Source organism: Sminthopsis crassicaudata, chromosome 3, assembly GCF_048593235.1.
Source record: "Sminthopsis crassicaudata isolate SCR6 chromosome 3, ASM4859323v1, whole genome shotgun sequence".
Classification (NCBI taxonomy): Eukaryota; Metazoa; Chordata; class Mammalia; order Dasyuromorphia; family Dasyuridae; genus Sminthopsis; species Sminthopsis crassicaudata.
Genome location: NC_133619.1, coordinates 610,112,658 through 610,131,911, shown reverse-complemented (window position 1 = coordinate 610,131,911; position 19,254 = coordinate 610,112,658).

The window sequence follows — 19,254 nt, the reverse complement described above, 5'->3', positions numbered from 1 at the left end:
AGAAGTGTCAGACCCAAGCCTGGGTCTCTCACTATAGGCCACTTCTTATGGGCACCACTCCCACCCCCCCCATCTTGGTCCCCAGTGCCATTCCAAGGATTTGGCTTCTGCTGGGAGGCTGATGTTTGGTAGGTGCTCCCCCCACAAATTCCCCTTGCCCTGCAGCCAGGCCGTATCATGTTACCTGGGTCTTAGGCCCCTGAGGTTTTGGAGGACTCTCTTCGGAGGAGACAGAAGTCTCTCCTGGCCTGGGCAGAGGCCACCCGAGTGCCTGGGATTTGGCAGAGCCCAGCGAGGCTGGCGGCCACTCCCGGGGCTTGGCCAGGCCCAACCCGGCCTGTGGTCTGGCCCAGCCAGCTCAGAAACTGCCCAAAGGGAACCACTTTCTGTCTTTGTGGGAAAGCTGACTCGGAATCTCTAGAACAAACAAGAAAGCCGCGAGTGCCTGTGGAGGGGGGTGGGGAGCTCCCCACCATTGCTCCTGCTGCCTGGTGTTTCTAGCAGCTCCTTGGGCTAAAAGTTCCCCTACCCAGAACCACCTTACAGAGCTCTAACTGTGGGGAACCTTCACAATGCTATGGGCTAACTCCTTCACCTCTCAGGTTAGGATATGGAGGCCCAGAAAGGAGGAACGTCTTGTCTGAGATGGCAGGGCAAGGTCCTCTGAGGAAGGATTCAGGACGCATTAATTAGGGCAACCATAATAGCCCACAGCTGGCTTGAATCTCACCAGCAGACCTCCACCTTCAACAGCCAAAGGCCAGTTCCCCAACGTGTGCTGGGGAGAAGATTGGGAAGGTAGAACAGAAGCTCAGCCCATGGTGAGAAGAAGCCCCAGGAGAGGGAAGGAAGCGAGTTCCAGAGCTCTAGAGGCAGGAGGGGAAGGGGCTTTGCCAGTGAAGGGGAGGGGAAAGGAGGAAGCAGCCATTTCCCACATGTGACTACCAGAACTTGGCAAGCAGATGGGGAGGGCTCAGATGGGGACGCCTGCCTGTAGGTGACATGAGAGGTGTTTGACCCTGTGCTAGTCACTTTCCCCAATTTCTTCATCTGCAAGTAAATAAGTAAATAAGGGTCCCTTCCAGCTTGTACCCTTTGGGAATTCTGGGACCACACTCAGCCTGGCAGAGGGATCCAAGGGAGGAACGTGCATCTACGAAGGATGTGGAGGATTCCTTTCTTCAGTTAGTGTTTAAGGCATCGGCCCCAAGTTGGGAAGGGGGGGCTCCTTTCCCGAGGTCCAGGACCACCCCTGGGAACCTCAGAGGGAGCGCCGTGACTGGCAGGACCATCTTGCTGATTCAGAATGACCAGGGGAAGCTAGGCCAACTTCACAAAGCCCTCAATTAGCGAACAACGGAAAGAAACATGGTGTTATTCCTTCCCAGGACATAGCCATCATAAGCTAAGATAGTCATGGTTACTAATAGGAAAAAAATGGCAAGTCCCAATAAGCCCACATTACATAATAACATATCAGCAACAGAAAGGGTCTTTTAACATTCAAGGGTTGTTTGCCGGCCCAGAAACCAAAACACATTACAGGAATGCCCTCCCCCCACCCCCAGCAGCTCCAAGCTCCCTCATTCTCTGCTTCTTGAAATCTATCATCATCTAGGCAGAGAGAGCCTTCCCTCATCTGCCCGACTAGAAACAGACTCCCTCCTTCACCTGTGCTTATAAAACACTTGTGTGTTTTTACCCTCGTGGGGCAGAACTTTTATCAGAATCTCAGTTTGCTCATCTGTAAAAGAATGTGTTTTTGTCTCAAAGAACACGAAAGGCGGTGTGGTATGGTGGATGGCGAACTGGCCTTTCCGTCAGGAAAAACTGAATTAAAATACTACTTCTCACGAAGTAGTTTTAGCTCATATAAGAATGGAAAAGTCATTTAATTTCCCAGGTGATATTCCAAGGTGCAGAACAGGTACCAAATGCATTTACAGAAGGCTCCTTCCTTATACGTGAATGGAAATGATCCTTCTGGGCTGAGCGACAACAATAAAACCAACTTATTAAATCACTTATTAAGTGTACGGTGCTCTAGATTACTAAGTGACTCCCATGGAGCGTGCTAAGAGCAGGAAAAAGAGAGAAAGGGCCAAACAGTCCTACTCTCTTAGTGTGTCTATTTTAATGGAGGAGACCACATGTGGGTAACTAGGTACATGCAGTAGAGATACACAGTGTCTATGGGGAATAACCTCAGGAATAACTGTTTTCTCTCCTATTACATTGTAACCTCTGTGAAGATACGGCACTCATCTTTGTATCCAATCTGTTCCCCTACCTCCCTCCAGCGCCTAATGTGGTCCCTGATTTTTTTTTTAATTTAATTTTCAGTGAAGATCAGTTTTCCATTCTGGAGACTGTGAACTAATGAGGATCCCATCCCCATGGCCGCCGTCACCTCCCACTTCCTTGCTCACCACTGGACTCAAACCAAATCACAAAGAAGGGGAAGAATTGGAGTTAGAAGAGCTGGGACCAGACCCAGGCAATGTCTGCAGCTGCCATGCTTGCTTTAGGGCCCGGGATGGAAACATTGAATTGGTGCTATATCTCACCTCTGGCTTTTGTCCAATGGACCAGTGACTATTGGTCTTTGTTCCTGCATCTAGCCCAGTGCCACCTACTGAACCACCCACTGAACCACCTAGTCCATTATAAATATATATAGTCCATATATTGTATTTAATTTATACTTATTGAATATATTGAACATGTAGTGGTCAACCTGCCATCTGGGGAGGGGGGAAGGAGAGGAAAAATTAGAACAAAAGGTTTGATAATTGTCAATGTTGTAAAATTACCCATGCATATATCTTGTAAATAAAAACTATTAAAATAATAAATAAATAAATAAACAAACAAACAAACAACAAATAAATAAATATGTATAGTCAATCTTACAGTTAGGCAACTCAGTGGAAAGAGTACAGGCCCTGGAGGCATGAAGAGCAGAGTTCAAAATCTGAGCTCAGATACTTAGTAGCCATGTGATCCTGAGCGGGTCACTCAACCCCGATCACCCGAAAGAGTAAAAGAAAATCTTTGGAGCTGGGAGTCTCATTTCCAATGCTTATTAGCGGTATGACTAAGAGGAAGCAACATCTTAGGACCTCAGTCTAAACTTCCTGGCTTTAGAAAAGTCTCTTATGACTCAGTTTCCCCATCTGTAAAATAAAGGACTTGAAGTTATACTTGATGGTCTTTAAGGTCCTTTCCAGCTTTAAATCCATGAGCCCGAGTAGAATCAGAAGAACGCTGTACACAGCAACAGCAAGATTATAGATGGTTAACTCTGACAGGCATGGCTCTCTCTTCAACAATGAGGTGATTCAGGCCAGTTCCAATGGCCTTGTGATGGAGAGAGCCAAACTATCCAGAGAGAGGACTGTGGGGACTGAGTGTGGACCACAACATAGCATTTTCACTCTTTTTGTTGTTGTTTGCTTTCTTTTTGTTTTCTTTCTCACTTTTTTCCTTTTTGATTTGATTTTTCTTGTGCAGCAAGAGAATTGTGGAAATAAGTATAAAAGAATTGCACATATTTAACTTATATTGGATTACGTGCTATCTAAGCTGGGGAGAGAAGAAGGAAGGGAAGGAAAAAAATTGGAACACAAGGCTTTGGAAGGGTGAATATTGGAAATTATGTGTTTTGAAAATAAAAAGCTTTAATTAAAATTTAAAAAAATTTCCATGAGCCCAGAGTGGGAGTGAGCTTTTGTAAATCTTCAAATGGTTCTATCATTGAGAACTTTAAACATTTGGATTAATAAGGTAAGACGCTGGTGCCCTCTGCTGCTGGCAGCTGGGGGAGGCACTGGGGGGACTGTGTGTGTGAGGCTCCAGCCCACCCTCAGTTCAGGGCTCGGGGAGGCCATGGCAGGAAATGCCATGGATTGGTAAGACTGTGCATCAGCCAGGCTTTCCTGAGAGGAGTGCCAGCTCTGCCTCTGGGCACTGACAACTTCACAGCTGGGCACAGCCAACTCCGTACTTGGGCACTGACCATCCAGGCGGTGGGGGGCGGGATTAGCACCTGCTTCTTGGTGAATGGTCTTCTGTCTGCCTCTACCCTCACACAGAGGTCCTTGAAATCATGGACTGTGCTTCCCTGTTCAGATTGGATGCTTCCTGAGGGCAAGAGCTGGGGCTCTTCTCGAATCCCACTTTACTGTCGGGTTGGGATGGACAGGTGATAGGGGCCTATGAAGACAGGGACTGTTCATCATCTCTAGAATTCTAGGATCCAGCTAGGAAGAAGAGCAGTAATTGTCTCCCCCTCATACTAGGAGATCTCTGAGGATGAAAACTCCTTTTTCCCTTTTTTTCTCTATAGCAACCTTTAGCCAGGGCTCAGCTGGAAGCCAATACGTAGTGTCAATTGGAGGGTTCAGGCAGTGATGTGGCTCTCTCCTGCACCCAGAGGTTCAGGGACACCAGGCCAAGCCTGTTCTACCCTACTGTCCTAATCACAGTCCTGGCTCCTGCTTGGAGCAGGGGAGAGGTATCATGGCAGCAGGAGCTTGGGGCTAGGCAGGGCTTGGAGGGCAGAAACTTGGGCAGAAAGCTCCCCAAGTTTAATTCCTTTTTTTGAAACTTGCATTTATAACTTATATTTTTTTGCAGGGTAAATTCTTTTTTTTTAATGAAAATTTTTTATTTTCAAAATGTACATAGATAATTTTCAACATTTACTCTTACAAAACCTTCTGTTCCAATTTTTCCCTCCTTTTTTTCCATCCTTTTCCCTAGATGGCAAGTAATCCAATACAGGTTAAACATGTGCAATTCTTCTATACATATTTCCACAATTATGCATGCTGCACAAGAAAAATCAGATCAAAAAGGGAAAAAATGAGAAAGAAAACAATAACAAGCAAACTACAGCCAAAAAAATACTATGTTGTGGTCCACACTCAGTTCCTATGGTTCTCTCTCTGGGTGTAGGTGGCTTTCTCCATCACAAGACCATTGGAACTGGCCTGAATCATTTAATTATTGAAGGGAACATGTCTGTCAAAATTGATCATTGTATAATGTTGCTGTTGCTGTGTACAATGTTCTCCTGGTTCTACTCACTTCACTTGGATCTTTAATTCTTTTTTTTTTTCTCCTGTTTTTTTTTTTTTTAATTTTATAATTATAACATTTTTTGACAGTACATTTGCATAGGTAATTTTTTACATTATCCCTTGTACTCCCTTCTGTTCCGAATTTTCCCCTCCTTCCCTCCACCCCCTCCCCGAGATGGCAGGCATTCCCCTACATATTAAATATGTTGTAGTATATCCTAGATACAATATATATGTGCAGAACCGAATTTTGTTGCTGCTGTTGTTGTTGTTGTTGCAAAGGAAGAATTGTATTTGGAAGGTAAAAATAACCTGGGGAAAAAAGCAAAAAAATGCTCACAGTTTACACTCATTTCCCAGTGTTCCTTCTCTGAGTATAGCTGTCCATCATTGATCAATTGGAATTGGATTAGCTCTTCTCTATGTTGAAGATTTCCACTTCCATCAGAATACATCTTCATACAGCATTGTTGTTGAAGTGTATAATGATCTCCTGGTTCTGCTCATTTCACTCAGCATCAGTTGATATAAGTCTCTCCAAGCCTCTCTGTATTCATTGGATCTTTAATTCTTAACCCTGAGAGAAAAGAGGATGAGAAAAATCCCTTTCCCTTCATTCTGGGCCTACCCCGGGTTGGACAGATGGGCCGCTTTCAGGCCTCTGTCTCCTAACCCCCTCTTCCAAAAGACACTGATTGACCCATTCTGTGATATCTCTCCTTCAGACACACCCACGTGCTATCTAGACTTCACCTCTCAGATCCTGTGGGTAAAAACTCTCATCCCAGTGTGTCAGGAAAGCCAGCTAAGTCCCCTGAAAACTCGTGGCACACTAATGAACCCAACCCAGTATCTGCAGCTGCATCAGCATGCACATCCAGGGGCCAGATTGAGAGAACAAACTGAACAACATAATTATCATTAAGGAGTGTGCCAAGGAAGCAGTGGATTGCCTTAGAGGCTGGGCTAAGCCAGCACACCTGCCCTGTCCTGGATCTGACCTGATTCTTCTCAGTATAAAAAAAGTCCTCTCTAGATTCGCCCCCTTTCCCCCCTCCCCGCCAGGAAAAATCAAGAATGTCAGAGCTGGGAGGGCCCTTAGAACACAGGAAGTCAGAGTTGAGAGGCCCTTAGAACCCAGGATGTCAGAGTTTGGGAGAGGCCATAGAACATTAATGACTGGAGCTGGCAGTCTAATCAAAGATTAGGGAATGGCAGAGATGAGATAGGACCTAGAATATCAGAGTTGAGAGAGGCCTTAGAATATAGATCATCAAAACTAGGAGTTCTGGGGGCAGCTAGGTAGCGCAGTGGATAGAGCACCAGCCCTGAATTCAGGAGGACCCGAGTTCAAATCTGGTCTCAGACACTTAACACTTCCTAGCTGTGTGACCCTAGACAAGTCACTTAATCCCAGCCTCAAAAACAAAACAAAACAAAACAAAAAAACTAGGAGTTCTGAGAATTTAGAATACAAGTTAAACTAAGCATATGAGAGCTAGAAGGGTCCTTAAAAGTTAGAATGTGAGAGCAGAAGAGACTTAGAACATCAGAGTTGGAACATGGGATTTAGAATGGAAATGTCCTTCTGTATCATCTGATCTTTCATAAGTGAAGGGGCTGAGAAGGAAATGATTGGACCAAGATCATCCATCATGTTATTGGCAAGTTTCTTATATCCCTTGGGGATGCCCACAGTCCACAGAGACATGGATGCTGATTCAAGACACAGAGTTCTGAAGTGGCTGTCCTTCTGCTCCGGGCCGTGTCAGCCAGTCCAAGCAGCCTGGACTCAGTCTGTGTTTTTGCTCTCCCCTGGCTCCTCTGAGTCCATATACCCAGAACCACAAAGTATTGGGAGTAGGAAAACAGGATAACATCTCTGAGGTTCAACAAGGATGGATCTGGCCCCCAGTTACTCAAACACTTTTCTCTCCTTGCTCCATCATCACAGCCCATACTTAATAGCCAAGACCAAGCCGGACCTTCACTGACCCCCTCTGCTCTTGGGCAGGGCATTCTCTCCAGCTGTCCAACATCTGGAATTAGGAGAGTCAGTCCCCCCCACTCCCCAGGCCCGGGCAAGGTTCCCTCCCTGGGCAAACATAGGGACATTCATAGGTTCCCAGAAAGGCCTATGGCGTCGCCAGCGCGGCTTTTAAAATTAGTCTCCCTGACCAGAGGCAGCTATTTCGGGCTGGGCCGAGCTCCCCTGGCCGCACAATCCCAGGCTGTCCCCTTGGCACAACGGGCACAGGGGGTGGAGCAGGGTGGGGTCCCTGGGCAGGGGAGAGGGAACAGCCAAGTGCTTTCCCCAAGCAGATTTATGCTACATTCCTCTGCACTCCTATCTTCTCCTAGCCAAAGTTCCAGGGGGCAATGAAGAAGGGCAGAAGGGATATTGGATTTGCAGTGAGGGAACCCGGGTTCAAATTTTTACAATTTACTAGCTATGTAATCTTGGGCAAATGGTTTCTCTGGACCTCAGTTTCCTTTTTTGTAAAATTTTGGAGTAGTTATTCTTTAAGGGGCCTTCCAGTTAAAAATAATATGAATTCTTGTCAAGTGGCTATTCCCCCCCACTTCATCTGGTACCACCTGACTATCCCTTATAGATTCAATTTGAGGCAGCTGAAGCCCCTGCTGCCTCTCCCCAGCAGAGCTGTGCCCCTGACATGTGAAGGAGAGAATGCTGTGACCTAAGGGCAGAGATGAGACCTGGTCCCTCCTTATGCCTCAGTTTCTCCATGCTAAATAAAGATAATAATAGCCACACTGCCCAGTTCCCAGACTGGCCATGAAGAAGGCATTTTGGAAACCCCAGAGCACTGAAGAAATGGGAGCTAATGTTATGGGAGCTAAGCAGGCAGTCGCTTTTTCCATCCACAAAAAAGTATTTCCAGGCAGAGCCCTGGGCTTCCCGGAGCAGGGTCCCCACCCCCACCTCAGCCTAGGACATCGTGGTCCATCCCTCCCTCCCTCCGAACCCCAGCTGGCCCTGAGACAAGGGAAACAGCTTGAGGCTGCTTTGATCTGGGGGACAGGATGACCTGAAATGCCATTCCCCCTCCCAATGAGCTGGGGGGAATGTCAGGAAGGGACTGGGCAGAGGTCTAGAAGGGAGGACGCTGTCCTCCCCTTCCTGCTCCCATCCTCGGATACCCCAGGGTCACCCTAGGACAGGAGAGCAGGAAGAGTAAGGAGAGGATGCTCTTCCAGTGGGTGACCCAAACCTTGACTGGACATGGCTTCTTGAGCCTCAAACCATAAGGCCAGAGTATTTAGAGCCTTCGGGTACCTTTGATATCATTTAGACCAACCCTCTCACTTTATGAACGAGGAAACTGAGTTTTCCTTGCTAGCTACACAGTATAAGGCAGAGAGAGAATTTTAACTTGTGTCCTTTGACATCAAAGGCAGTGCTCTTTCCATTAGTCATCTTCTTTTTAATAGAGGAAGAAATGATGGCCCAGATTGGGGAAATGATTTACCCAAGTTCACACCAATAGAAGCCAAGAATCAAGCCCAGGCTGCCCAATGCCCAACACTCCCCGTCTTGAGCTGTCCCCCATCCCCCATCATGGTACACCAAAATGACTTCAGTTCATAGGTTTTCAGAGCTGGGTGGGGACTCATCTAGTGCAGTCTTCTTATTTTATGGATGAGGAAACTGAAATCCATAGTGAGGAAAGAGTATAAGCATTTATTAAGCACCTACTATGTGCCAGGCACTAAGTTAATAAATGCTATGCACACATTATGTTACTTGATTCTCAAAACAGCCCTAGAAGTTTAAATCCTGTTATAATCCCTCTTTTATAGTTGAAGAAAGGAAGACAGAAGGAAATGACTTGCTCAGTTTGTAAATGTCTAAGGTCAGATTTGAATTCAGGTCTTGTCTAGGTCTCTAAGCTCAGTGTTCTATCAAATGTGTCACCTAATTGCTTCTAAGTACATTTGTACTTGGTCCTGTGCTAATGACTTGGAAAAGGGCATAGATGGCGTATTCATCCGAATAAGAGAGGAGACCAAGCTGGGAGAGCAGATATGTACTGTGTTGAACGGCAGAGCGAAAATTCAACAAATCTCATTAAGCTGAATTGAGTAAGATCAAATTCAAGAAGAATAAAATATACTTGCATTCAAAAATTCAGTTTCACTAGGACCACGTGGAAGGGGCACAGTTCTATAGCGGCCCCTTGGCTGGCAAAAATCTGGGGGTTTTAGCGGCCTATCATCTCAATACGAATCAACAATATGATGTGATAGACCAAAAAGTTGGCTGTTTTATCAAAGCTGTTTTGAATGCTGGTTCTTTTCCTCTAAGATAATCTTGAATTTTCCTCTTTCTAGATCTTGTTTGTATATAGTTGTTTGTATGCTGTATCTCTCATTAGACTGTGAGCTTCTTGAGGGCAAGAAGTGTGTTTTGTCTTCTTCTGCATCCCCCAGTTGACACAATGCCAGGAACAAAGTAGGCACTTGATAAATGTCCAATGCCTTCAGTTGCTAACTGGCCATCTTAGGCTACATTGAGAGAGGAATAAGGAAGAAATATCTCTTCTGTACTCTTCTCTGGGCTGACCACATCTAGCATACTATATTCAGTTCTAGGGACACAGTTTATTTATTTATTTATTTTTTATTTGAGTTACATTTATTCTTTTTTTAATCAGAATTTTTTATTAAAGCCTTTTATTTTCAAAACATATGCATAGATAATTGTCAACATTTGCCCTTGCAAAATCTTGTGTTCCAGAGTTTTTCCCTGTCTTCCCCTCCCTCCCTGAGATGGCAAATAATCCAATATATGTTAAACATATGCAATTCCTCTATTTCCACAATTATTATTCTGCACAAGAAAAATCAGATCAAAAAGGAAAAAAATGAGAAAGAAAACAAAATGCAAGCAAACAACAATAAAAAAGTGAAAATACTATGTTGTGCTCTACACTCAGTTCCCACAGTCCTCTTTCTGGGTGCAGATGGCTTTCTCTATCACAGTTCCATTGGAACTGCCCTGAATCATCTCATTGTTGAAAAGAGCTACGCCCATCAGAATCGATCATTATATATTCTTGTTGCTGTGTACAATGTTCTCTTGCTTCTATTCACTTCACTCAGCATCAGTTCACATAGGTCTCTCTAGGTTTCTCTGAAATCATCTTGCTTTTCATTTCTTTCTTTCTTTTTTATTAAAACTTTTTATTTACAAAACATATGCATGGGTAATTTTTCAACATTGATCCTTGCAAAGCCTTCTGTTCCAAATTTCCCACTCCTTTCTCTCCCCCCCCTCCCCTGGGTGGCAAGTAGTCCAATAAATGTTAAATATGTTAAAATACATGTTAAATCTAATATAGGGATTAATATTTATACAGTTATCTTGCTGCACAAGAAAAATCTGATCGACAAGGAAAAAAACCTGGGAAAGAAAACAAAATGCAAGCAAACATCAACAGAAAGAGTGAGAATGTTATGTTCTGGTCCACACTCAACTCCCATGGTCCTCTCTTTAGGTGAAGATGGCTCTCTATCACAAGTCCATTGGAATTGGCCTGAATCAACCCATTGTTGAAGAGAGTCACGTCCGTCAGAATTGATCCTTGTATAGTCTTCTTATTGCTGTGTAGAATGATCTCCTGATTCTGCTTGCTTTACTTAGCATCAGTTTATTTAAGTCTCTCCAGGCTTCTCTGAAATCATCCTGCTGGTCATTTCTTATAGAACAATCATATTCATATACCATAACTTATTCAGCCATTCTCTAACTGATGGACATCCACTCCGTTTCTAGTTTCTTGCCACTACAAAAAGGACTGCCACAAATATTTTTGCACATGTGGGCTCCTTTCCCTTCTTTATGATCTCTTTGGGATACAGGTCCAGTAGAAACACTGCTGTATCAAAAGATATGCACAATTTGATAGCACTTTGGGAATAGTTCTAAATTGCTCTCCAGAATGGTTGGATCCATTCACAGTTCCACCAACAATGCATAAGTGTCCCAGTTTTCCCACATTCCCTTCGATATTTGTCATTATCTTTTCCTAACATCTTAGTCAATCTGAGAGGTGCATAGTGATATCTCAGAGTTGTCTTAACTTGCATTTTTCCGATCAATAGTGATTTGGAGCATCTAATCATGTGGCTACAAATAGTTTCAATTTCTTCATCTGAAAATTGTCTGTTCATATCCTTTGACCATTTATCAATTGGAGAATGGCTTGAACTATTATAAATTTGAGTCAATTCTCTATATATTTTAGAAATGAGGCCTTTATCAGAACCTTTGACAGTAAAAATGTTTTCCCAGTTTATTGCTTCCCTTCTAATCTTGTCTGCATTAGTTTTGTTTGTACAAAAACTTTTTAACTTAATATAATAAAAATTATCTATTTTGTGATCAATAATTGTCTCTAGTTCTTCTTTGGTCACAAATTCTTTCCTCCTCCACAGGTCTGAGAGATAAACTATCCTACATTCCTCTAATTTATTTATAATCTCATTCTTTATGTCTAGATCATGAACCCATTTTGGTATATGGTGTTAAGTGTGGGTCCATGCCTAGTTTCTACCATATTAGTTTCCACTTTTCCCAGCAGTTTTTGTCAAATAATGAATTCTTATCTCCAAGCTGACGTCTTTGGGTTTTTCAAACACTAGATTACTATAGTCATTGACTATTTTGTTCTGTGAACCTAACCTATTCCACTGATCAACTTCTCTATTTCTTCTGCTGATCATTTCTTATACAACAATAATTTTCCATAACATTCATGTACCATAACTCATTCAGCCATTCTCCAACGGATGGGCATCCACCCAGTTTCCAGTTTCTTGTAGGGTCATAGTTTCAAAAGAACATTGATAACCTGGAGAACATCTAGAAGTAAGTGGAGAGCTTATGGTTGGAAGAATTGGGGATTTGGCCTAAAGAAAAGATGGCCCAAGTTAGACATGAGATGTGTTGAAATATTTGAAAAGGCTCTTACAAAGAAAAAGGGGTTGAGTTTATTTTGTTTGGAGCCAGAGGGCAGTGCCAAGAATAATTTGGGGAAGTTACAAAAAGACAAATTTGGCTCAATATTGGGGGAAAAAAAGTTCTTTACCATCAGAACTGTTCAAAAAGGGACTAAGGATGCTTTAAGAGTCCATGAATTTCCTTTCACTGGACGTCTTAGAGCCGAAGCTGTGAGATCATTGTTTGGTACGTTACAGTGAGATTAATCTTTGGGAATGAGTAAGGCTAGATGACCACTGAGGTCTTTTCCAATTCTGAGACTGATTCTGGGGCCCTGGGCTCTAGAGAAGTGGGCTTTCCTTGGTTGAGGGAAGAGAAGAGCAATCAGAAGCTCTGGCAGGTGAACCCAGAAGACCAGAGAGACCACTGGCTCTCTGGGAAGCATACAGACCAGACTCTTCTTGCCAAGGTGAATCTGAATGCACCTTTGATGTTATACATACCATCCAGCCTTTTCTAGCAGATTGTTTCCTCTATTATCTCCACTTAGCATCTCTCTCTAATCTTTAGTCTTTTTTCTTCTTCACTGCCTGCAAACATAGCCATGTTTTCTCCATTTTTCAGAAAACCCCCCCAAATCCTCACTTGATCCTACCAACTCTGATAGGATCTGTCCTGTATCTTTCCTCCCCTTCTTGGCTAATCTTCTTGAGAAAGACATCTATGATTGCAGCCTCCATTTTCCCTTCTCTCCCCCCATTTGAAATCCTTTATGAAATTTTTCTTCTGACCTCATCAGTTGACTGGAACTGCTTTCTCCAAAGCCTCCAAAGACTTGCTGATTGGCCCATGCAGGGCTTAGAAGAAACCAGGATTGAGCTCCTCTGTCTGTGATCTTCTTCACAACCACAATCAACCTCTGATGCCCTTTTGAGCCCCATTGTTTTCCAAAGAGCTCAAAACAACTCAAAGTGGGTGAGTGGAGAGTGGGTAAGAACTAGTGGCCTTTTCCCAGTCCTTCTCAATCTTTTTGCAGCTTTTGGCACTGCTGATCACTCCCTTTCCCTTTCCCCCCCCTTAGGTAATTGGGGTTAAGTGACTTGCCCAGTGTCTCACAGCCAGGAAGTGTTAAGTGTCTGAGACCATATTTGAACTCAGGTCCTCCTGACTTCACTGCACCACCCAGCTGCCCCCCCCCATACTCTCTCCTCTTAAGATTTTATTGACACTGCTCTCTCCTGCTTCTTCCTGACTACTGCTCCTCCAACTTCTTTCTGGATCTTCATCCAGGTCATGTCCTCGAACCATGGGAATGCCCCAAAAGTCCATTTCAGATTTCTTCTTTTCTCCTATTATACTGATTCACTCGGCAATCTCAACAAGTCCCATGGGTTCAGTCTTCATCTTTATGTGAATGATTATCTGATCTATAAGTACTAAACTGTCTCCTGACCCATCTCAGTAGCAACAACTATCTTTGGACATCTTGAATCCTAACATCCTGATTTCAACATGTCCCAAACTGAGCTCAAGGGGCAGCTAAAGGGTGCGTAGGATAGAGCACCAGCCCTGGAATCAGAAAGCTATGAGTTCAAATCTAGCCTCAGACTCTTTAACACCTACTAGCTGTGGGACCCTGGGCAAGTCATTAACCAAAATATATATATATATAAAATGACAAAACCCAAACTGAATTCATTATCTTCCTTCCTCCCCTCTCCCCCCAAAAAACCTCTTTTGACTTCCTAATAACTATTGATTGTACCACTATTCTCCCATAACCCAGGCTCACAACCTCTTGAGTCAAGGGACTTCCCTCCACACTCAATCTGTTTCCATTATTGTTTCCATCTTTACACTATCACTCATATATATTCCTCTTTCTCCATTCGCTCTAGCACAGGGTGACCTAGACATCCTGACAGTCGCCTACTTGGTTGTCACCAGACAGAGACGGGTAGTGCCCCTGGGCAGATGAGATCTAGGAAGAGTGACATGGTCAGCAGGGACCTTTCTAAAATTAGGAATTACAGAGAAAGTGCTAATGTGCATGAGTTCTGGGAGATTTCTCACCAGAGAGTCAGCTATGAAATCCCAGGCCCAATTCCTATGCTCTCCGACATTACTGCCTGTCAGTGAACAGAGATTTGGTTACTCTTAGGGAATTGTGCTCGGCTCTCACTGAAGAAAAACTGGAACCAGAACTCTGCCCAGAAGAGGCAAAGTTCTATGGTCCACATACTAGGAAGGCATTAACATTGCTGGACACCTATAGATCCCTGGCCACAGAGGGATTGCAAACAGGGTCACAGGGGCAGAGGTCAGAGTTCATCCAGTTCAATCTCTTCAGTTCACACTTCTATCACTTAATTGTGTGATTTGGGCAGAGCTCTTCCCAAATTGGGCCTCAGTTTCCCAATCTATAACATGAAGAAGGAAGACTAGTTAAGACTCCTGTGGTCTCTTCCAGTTCAGTGTTATCCCCGTGGGCGGGCAGTGCCAGACCATGGATAGTGATTAGAGAGAGCACTAAGAGGAAGTAGGAAGTAGAGATGTCTCTTTTTTTCAACCTTCCTTTAATCCTTGTGGGTAGAAGTCACAAGCTTGGGTCCCCCTTGGAGCCGGTCGGAATCACCCCTAGTCAGAGTCTAGGATGTGCCACAATTGAATCTTCCGCCCACTCCCCTCAGTCACCCGCCTTTGAGGACTGTCCCAGCCAGTAGGGAGTGGTTCTGTCCTGGAGTCTGACAGGATTTCCACCAAGTAGAGTGGGCAAAGTTCCAGGTCAGAATGACCTGTCCCAAGAGACAACGTACTAGCTCCCTCCCATTCCCCCAGGCCCGTCTAAGGTCTGGGTTGGCCACACTGGAGTTTCTAATAATAGGAGTTTCCCTTTATAGTGGCTTCTCAGAAACAAAGCCCTTTAAGCAGTCTATTGGACTGGATCCCCACATCCATGCCAGGAAGCAAGAGACTATTCCTGTTTGATGGGAAGGGAAACTGAGACTGAGAGTGACATGATTTGAAAATCACAGTAGCAATAAATGGCAGACGGGAACCTACATCTCTTGACTCCAAAGTCAGGTCTCTTCCCTTTCATCCTGGACTCTTACCCCAGACTCCTTCTCTTCTTGGCTGCCCCATGGAGAGTTTCTCTCTCCAGTCGGTGACTCCTTTCCCAGGACCACCATTTTGGGAAGGCTGCCAGCCAAGTCCCACCTCACTCTTCTAGACTTCCTCCTTCCTTCTTTGTTACCTGATTGTTGCCCTGCTGGGATACCATCCTCCTCCCTTCTAGCCTTCTGCCTCTGCTTGATTACTTGTCCTTCCCCATTAGAGTGTTAGCTTCATGAGGGAGGAACTGTCTTACTTCCTTGTTTACTTACTCCCGTGTTTAACAGTGTTGGCACAGAGTTAGCCCTTAGTAAATGTTCCATCTATCCACCCATCCATTTGCCCATCCATCCATCCATCCATCCATCTGTCCATCTATTTTCTTTCCTTCCTTCATCATTCTTCCTTCTTTCTTTCTTCCTTAATAGTATATAGAATCCTAGAACAAAAAGTCCTGTGCTCAAATTTTGCCTTATTAGTTGTGTGAATATGGCCAATCACTTCACCTCTCAGCCTCAGTTTCTTTATCTGTATACTTCTCTTACCCTATTTTTTAAATTTGAAAATTAGGGATAATAATAGCATCTACCTCTGCAGATTTTTTATAAAGATAAAAACCTTAAAGCATGATATAAATGCTCGTTATTATTGCCTCTGTGACCTATATTCTGCACCTATTTATCTATCCATTAAATCACTGTCTCAATGCTGGGGTCTCCTTCTTCCTATCCATTTGGGTCTCTACTCCCCAATCCCATTCTTTCTTCCTCTGATCTCCACACTTCTGCACTGCAGGACCTTGTAGACATGGGGGCCAACTGGCTGCTCCTTCCCGCCTCATTTCTGCCCTTCCACAGTCCCTTTCTCCTTTTCTTTCTAGTTTTATCGTGTATTATGGGACCCCTACCCTATTGCCAGCTAACTCCTCTTCATCCTAGATCTAACCCCCTTACTCTCTAACTTTCTTTTGTTCCTCATAGGAACCTGTCTTTGTCTCCAAAAGACAGCAGGGCCCTGTGTAGACTGTGTCCAGTGTAGACTTTACGCCCACAGACATGCTCCTTATCCTTTCCACTGATCTGCTATCCTGCTACGTGCCGGGGCCATGCCAAAAAATGATGGATCTCATGTTCCCCTGGAGGACACAGAATGTAAATTAATAGGTTCACATAAACTCTCCAGAAGACAATCTACATGGGGAAAGCACTAGCACCTGGTTGCACCAGGAAAGCCCTCCTGCAAAAGCAGAGATTTGAACTGGGTCTTGAAGGAAGTCAGAGAAATTAAAAATAGAAGGGAAGGGGTGAAGCACTCCTGGAATGTGGAACAGCTGCACAAATGCATGGAATGAGGGGTGCCAGATTTGAGAAATTGCAAGGAAGCCAACATGGCTGCATTAGAACGCATGGAGGGCAGTTAAAGGGAAGAAGACCAGAAAACTAGGAAGGGACCAGGTTGTGAAGTGTCTTAAATGTCAAACCAAGAAATTAGTTTATAATTGACTCTAGAGGTAATCGGGAGCCACTGGAGTTCATTGAGCAGGAAAAGTAACAGAACCAGTTACTTTAGAAAAATCACCTTGGTGGGGCAGGTATATGGGACAGTAGAGCACCAGCCCTGAAGTCAGGAGGACTTGAGTTCAAATCCAGCCTCAGATACTTAATATTTCTTACCTGTGTGACCCTGGGCAAGTCACTTCACCCCAATTGCCTTAGCAGGGGGAAAAAAAAAAAGAAAAATAACCTTAGCAACCTCATGGGTATTCCAGATCTTTTCTCCCTCCCTTCAAAACTCCCAGAGTTACTTGCCCTCATTGTCTCTACTGTCTTACCCTCCATCCCCTTCTCATCTCCTAATGGCAGGACTTCCAGATTCCATCACTAAGCTGAAACTACCCTCCAAAGCTTCCTGTGGTCTCTTAATAGACAAATCCAATGTTCTTTCTCCGTCTCCCTCCTCCTGTACCTCTCCACTGCTCCTATCGCCGTTAATGACTCTTGTTGCTCAGATATCATCTCTCCTCTTGGCTTCTCTGACAGATCTGCCTTCTGATTTTTCTTCCCCCACAATGGGCAATTCCTTCTCCATCTTTTTTGCCGCCTCATCCCTCATGTCCCATTGTCTGAGCTGGACACCCCCCAGACTTCTATACTGGGCCTTAGGAATCCAGTTCCTTCCCTCACAGGGACTCAGTTATTCTCTCTGTCCAGATGACCCTCAAACGTGGGTCTCCTATTACAGTCTCTTACCCTAAGGTGCATCTGGGGAATCTTCATCAGCCTGATAGATATGGTCACATGGCTATTCCACAGGCAACTCAAACTCGGCATCTTTCCCTCCAAAGTGTCATTTTTGCTAAGCTCCCAATCACTGGGCTCCTAACCCTGTAGAAACTTTCTCCCCACCCCCAAATCTGGTCATTTGCCAAGCGTTTCTCAACATCTCCTCAATCTGTCTCCTCTCTATCCATCTACTCTAGTCTAGGACTCATCAAGGCCTCATGGACTCTCAGCTGGGCCTTTGTAATGGCTTCCTAATACAGTTTTTTTTGTCTCTAATCTTTTCCTTCTCCATTCCATCCTCCTCCGAGCTGCCCAAAATATCTTCTAGAAGACATGCCTGACCTCCCCTCACCCGTAACCATCAGGGGCTCCCTCTGGGACAGGGGTTCTTAACTTGGAGTGTAGGAATTCAATCTGTTGATAACTATTATTTTAATATAATTCATATAATTATTTTAATATAATATAATGTAATCTTCTATATTTTATGTTATGCATTTAAAAAAAAAACATTACTCTGGAAGAGATTCCTAGGTTTCATTCTCCAGGCTGCCATAGGGAGCCAAAAAAATACAAAAAAACACAAACTTCTGTGTTCAAGGCCTGAGAAAATTTGACTCTAGACTTTGTTTTTGCATTTCTTTCACATTTTCCCCTCACACATACAGCATGATAGTCAAACAACTTACTGTCTATTCATCTCTTACACTTACATAAGTCCCCACTCCTCATGGCTGGACTGCCCTCCCTTCTCGTCTCAGTCTCTCAAAATCTTCTCTCAAGACTCAGCTTTTTGGGGGTAATGGGGTGGCACAGTGAGGAGAGCATGGGCCCCCAGTTTAAATCCAGCCTGAGACACTTAAGAGCTGTGTGACCTCAAGCAAGTCACTTAACCCTGATTGCCCCCTTCTTTCCCAAAAGATTTGGATTTTCCCAATCCACCTCTGCTCCCCCAGTTAGCGGATGTCGTCCTCCTCCTTCTTCTAAGTCACCTTGGATGTATTTTTCTGTGTCATCCCCAGCTGACTGTAAGCTGCTGGAGGGCAGACCTGATTTACTTTTTGTCTTAGAATCACATTTCTTAGCCAACCACCTCCTACTCTCATAAGAACTTAAAAGATGTGTGTTTAATTGATGACCCTCATTCTCAAGGCCAAAAGAGGCTCCTTAGGAAGCTCATAGGGGTTGATTAGTCAGGCAATCATAGGCATTTATTATGTGCCTACTATATGCCAAGTCCTGAACTAAGCGTGAGGGATACAAAGAAAGGCAGGGACAATCTCTGTTCTCAAGGAACTCACCGTCTAACGGGGAAGACAACATGCAAACTGTGTACAAATAAGATATATCTATGTCTGTGTGTGTGCATGTATATAGATAGATAGATAGATAGATTGTATGCATACATGCATTGTGGATAAACAGATAGATATGAATGGTTGGATGGACAAACAAGACAGACACAGACATAAACTGACAAATAGAGGCCGGCAGAGATAGCCAGACGGATGGAGGGATGGATGGCTAGCTAGATAGGTCGAAAGAGAAGACATAGCTAGACAGATATAGATGTTTGTATGTATGCATGTATTATGGACAAGACAGACACAGACATAGATAAATTGATAGGGACAGGCAAAGACAGATGTATGTATATGTGTATGGATAGATAGATAGGTAAGTAGGTAGATAGACAGATAGGTAGATAGATATACATAAATGGACAGACAAATGGATAGCTGGATGGACAAATAAGACAGACAGACATAGATAAGTTGATAGAGACAGGCAGAAATAGACAGATGGATGG